Raw genomic sequence first — 4,936 nt, 5'->3', positions numbered from 1 at the left:
AGACCCCGCCCAACGGGCTCTGAAGGGTGAGTAGGGACGGGATTAACTCTTTCGTCATCATGAAACTCAGTGACAATAATAACAACAATAATAATTTAATAATGATACATATCCGTACAGAACACTGTGCTACATAAAACAAATGCTAAAACTAATTTTAACATCGTTGATGATAATAAGAACACTACTAATCTGAATCTATGTACATTATATTTTAATAGCAGTAGTAGTATGCAAAAATCCAAAAGATTCATGTTTTTTCTATGCTGGGGTTAACAGATTAATCGCAAGAATCTGTGTTCAGATTTCCTTGTGGTTCCATTTTATATATCTATATACTTCAGATCCCACAGCTCATCCTGTACGCACAATCAGAGAAGGAAACAGAGGGTGGGCGGCGCCCATTCACTCTCGCAAACATTGGGCTTCCTGTCAGGTTTGTCCACAGTGTCCCAGAGAGTCCTGAAGCTGCAGTGAAAGAAACACCACCACCTTCATCCTCCCAGGTCACAAAAGCCAAGTGCAACTATTTTAGGCAACCTGTTGCATCGCTAGTGCTTACCAAGAAAGAAACGCTCCAGTAATTTCAAAGGCAATTACACATCCCCATTGTTTGTTCCCTGAAACCTCCCCTACTGTTCCCGGTGATGAAAGGGGATCGTCTAACCTGTCTCGCTTCATGGGCCGAAGGAGAATAATGTGCCTTCCTGACATCTGATTCCTCTCATGAATCATGAAGCGGTTTCGCCTCCGTTTTCCAGGTATAACAGGTAGCTATGGCTACCAGGGCTGTTGGTCTCACATCTACAACCAGCAGCCAAATGACTGGTGACAGTTTATTTTATATATTTTATATTTATTTTATATATCCAGCTAAAACTCACTGAGAGGTAGCCGTGCGCCAGCTGTAGAACAAGTAAAATAGAACAAGAGCCAGAGGCACAACACAGAGGGAAAAACTATTTGCGGACAAAGATCATTGGCAACACTTATCATGATTTCAGACAGGTACAGTCCTCAGTTACTGCACTGTAGATAACGCATTTAAGGCAATGTAGAGGACCGATAAATCTAATTTGATCTAATTAATTTTCATGCTTCTGTGCTGGAATGTAAAAACTTTGACAAAGAAATTTGAAATCTCATGCTCATTTCTAAAAAATAATCTCCTGTCATTGTGTAATACATTTTTAAAGTCCAATCAGTTCAACGCATTTGTCCTGTGATCATTTGCATACTAAGCCAATCTATGAAGACGAATTTGCCAGATTAAATTTTCATATGCTGATTTTTCAGACCACATCCCTTCATGTTTCCACTGACAAAGGTCTCGTTTCTGTTCCACTGCAGTGGAGCCCATTGCTGAGGCAGAAAGTTAACCGTTTCCCAATCTGTGTTTTTGATGTGGAATCAGAATCAAGTCATGTTTCTAACCCTGTTCAAAAAACATGAGAGTTGTCTTCGAAACAGGTTTGGTATTTTAGACCAAAGGTATAACACAACAAATTTCATAGTTATTTACAGCCAAAACCAAGAATAATTTTTGGCGGACCGGTATATAACTTAAATACAATCAAGCAAAGAATCAAAAGTAGAACTTCACAATTATTGTCAGGTTTTAAATAGTCAGGCCACATCAGGGAGAGGCCCGTTGATGCATCTTTTGCTCTCATCAGTAAGTCTTGATAAACGTTTTTTTTTTTCCACAAAAAAAACAAAAAACGCACTGATGTAATCTTTGGAACTGCATCCTGCTGATTAATCATGAAGGAGTGAGTCTTTTGAGATATTGCTATTCAGCAACGTGTGAAGCATTTGGTGTTAGCATTTGCTATGGGGGAAAAAATAGTTGATTAAAATGATGTGGGCCGTTAAGGAACATCAAAGAAGGTACAATCGATCGTAGGGGAACCAAATCTTCTATTGTGATGCATTGAATGGTGCTATTACATAGCAAGCTCACAGAAAAGATTTAGAAATAAGGCTTTCATTCAGCCATTGGGGACGCACAGAGTTTTTATTTGTGTTGTGAGATGCCTGGGAGAAGGAAAATGGTGGGAAAATGCATCAGCATGCCTCCTCTGATGTGACTCTACCAGAGGTGGAAAATCCAGGTTCACAAACTAAGTTGTTCTCTCCAGTATTTTATTCCAATCACCTGGATTTGCTAATTAGCAGCGTTCTTGAGCCGAGAGGTAGAACTAATAAGTAAAATCAGCTTGCTAAGTTCATGGGTGGAAGAAACACAGGGCAGGACTTTTACTTTCTAAACCCCTGGACTTTACCATCTCTATTTTAAATCATTTATGTACTTATATTATTTATACTTTTCACATTTCCATCCTTGCTTCAGGTTGTGAAAAGAAAAAAACCCATATAGTCCTTTTCTTGGGTAACTGGTGTAGCAGCACAACAGATGAACACATTAGCACATATTGGCCTACACACAATATAAACAAGTCTGCTACCAAACATACATAAACACAACAATTTACTATAATTAGAAATGTGGATTGAAGGCAATGGAATTGATGGGATAGTAGTTCATTTGCACACTGCGTACAAATATTGACTTACTGAACCTGTGTTTAGCAGTTGTCTATGACCATGAAATGCACTTTTTGTACGTCGCTTTGGATAAAAACATCTGCCAAATAAATGTAATGTAATGTTATAGAAGCAGAACAGACTGACACTTTAACTCGGTACATTTGTTACTACACAGAAGCTGTAATTGTAAAAACAGTTGGTGGTCACAATGGTGCAGAACCACTTACAACAAAATTTCCTTTCAGTTCACGTCAAACAAGTCACAAGGTTATTACATTTTAAATGGCTCTGTAAGCCTTGTGCATGCTGCTGTCATTACCCACTTTACACAAGAATCAGAACATGATTGCTATTTGAATATGCAGTTATTAATCATAATAACACAATTAACTTGTAGCGTAGGCTGTTCTCTAAGGTACAAACACTGCCGCCTGGCTCTAATTGCTGGCAGCAGGCAGCTCTAACAGGAGAGGTTGGGGAGGATGTAAGCACATGAATCACAGTCAGACACCGCTATAAGGTTCAGGAAGGAACTCGGCCAATCACGTGTCTGAATTTCTGAATCGCTTGAAAATGACTGAGCATTAGTAAGAGGGGAATAGAGAAGTAGAACTTGCAACAAAAAAAAAATCCTTTCATTTTCAAAATAAATTCTGACAAAAGAAATGACCATTCTAAGAACATATCAGCATAATCAAGTGGAACTTCAGTGACCTCCTCAGATGGTGTAGAGGAGTAAAAAAAAAAAAAAAAAAAGTAATTTTGAAACTCTGCTAGAAACCGTTCTCATAGACCACAGTATGACAGTGCCCCTACACAGTCCCCAAATGTAATCTGTTAAGAGTTGAATGTTGAATGTTGACTGTTAGAGGTGAATTAACACTGGACATTTTACTGCATAAAAATCACAGGTTTGGGCATAATTCCCTTCTATCAAAACAACCGCTGTTCCAAGAAGTGCAGACCGTGGTACTTTTATCTATTCACCGCCTCACAACCAGAGAGGTTATTTTTTCACAACGAGGGAGAGAGATTGCCAGGAAGCCTGTCCACTCGCGCTCTCTGTTTAATGCCACGCTCGAGAGGCTAATGGCCTGAGGCACTCTACAAAGGCTAATAGAAGCTCCAGTGTACATAAACCACCACAGCGGCCCGAGGGCAGTTAATTAGCCGCCTGACGAACCTGTAACCTGTGCGCAAAAGGGCGCCCGCGCTGACGGAGGCATCTTTTTGAAGGTGAGATGGCGGCGCACGGGGAGGTCGCCGTAAAGGGACGGTCGCTGAATGTTATTTTGAGATTTAAGATTTGATAGAAATCCACAGCACCAGCGGATGGTTGCGCTGATCGATCACAGCCTCCTTTCAAGTTCTGCGCAGGAGCGTCAACTGAAATTAAGAATCTTCAGACAGGTCACGCAACACTCCGGACCCAGAGCACAATAAGCCGGAAAGGGCAGCTTTGGTTTGGCAAGAAGCGATTTATTGTGGCACCTGCATTGTATTAAACTCATGCATTCTGCTTTTAACACAGATTATTATTTATTTTTAAAACAATAGATGAATTAAAAAATGGACCCATGAACAGCAAAAAATATTAATAAAGACTATATTAATTCAACTTGAAATGCTGAAAAAAAAAATTCTTTCAGCACAATTTAGCTGCCAGGCTACATCATCCTCCGGCTCCAGGTCCGCCGGATACGTTTGAAGCATCCCAACAAATCCTAAATCACAATAATTCTGCTGACTCGCCAAAAACGTGCAAAAACTATTTTCCAAAAAAGCACGTGAAAAGGATGCAACAGAGTGTTCTCAGCGAGTCGTCTCCACGGCGATGAATCTGCTTTGATGAGCGCCGTGTGAGAGGAGGACGCAGTTAATCAGGGACGGGTGGCACTCTCTCTCTCACTCTGTGTTTCTTTAAAAAAAAAAATTCATTTTATTCTTCCGTAGCAGGTACCTTTTCCTGATGTGACCAGGGATCATATAGGCAGAGATTACAGGTGGGTTGTGATGTCAACCCCCCCACCCCCACACCCACCCCGGTACACAATCTAACTCACCTCATCTGAGATCAAAACACCCACTCTCCCCCCCATCCACAATTGCAATCTGAACCCCCCACCACCCATGACACCCACGACCCCATGCTTACAAGCCAAACTCCACCTATGTAGGGGATGCTGCACATGGGGACCAGACTGCATTGGAACAGGAAGCAGAACTTTTACTTGTTGAGGAATGGGAAGTGGGGGGGGGGGGGGGTGAAGCACAGAGACAGGGGATCTGCTCTACATACCTGGTGCAGCCTACAAGCCCACGCCACCGCCATTTCCCCTGGTCTCTGACCTCCCTTCTGCACACCTGTCACACCTCTATCTGTTCC

This window comes from Anguilla rostrata, chromosome 19 (assembly GCF_018555375.3).
Source record: "Anguilla rostrata isolate EN2019 chromosome 19, ASM1855537v3, whole genome shotgun sequence".
NCBI lineage: Eukaryota > Metazoa > Chordata > Actinopteri > Anguilliformes > Anguillidae > Anguilla > Anguilla rostrata.
The sequence above is the reverse complement of the archived record's forward strand: the minus strand, read 5'-3'. Positions refer to the sequence as shown.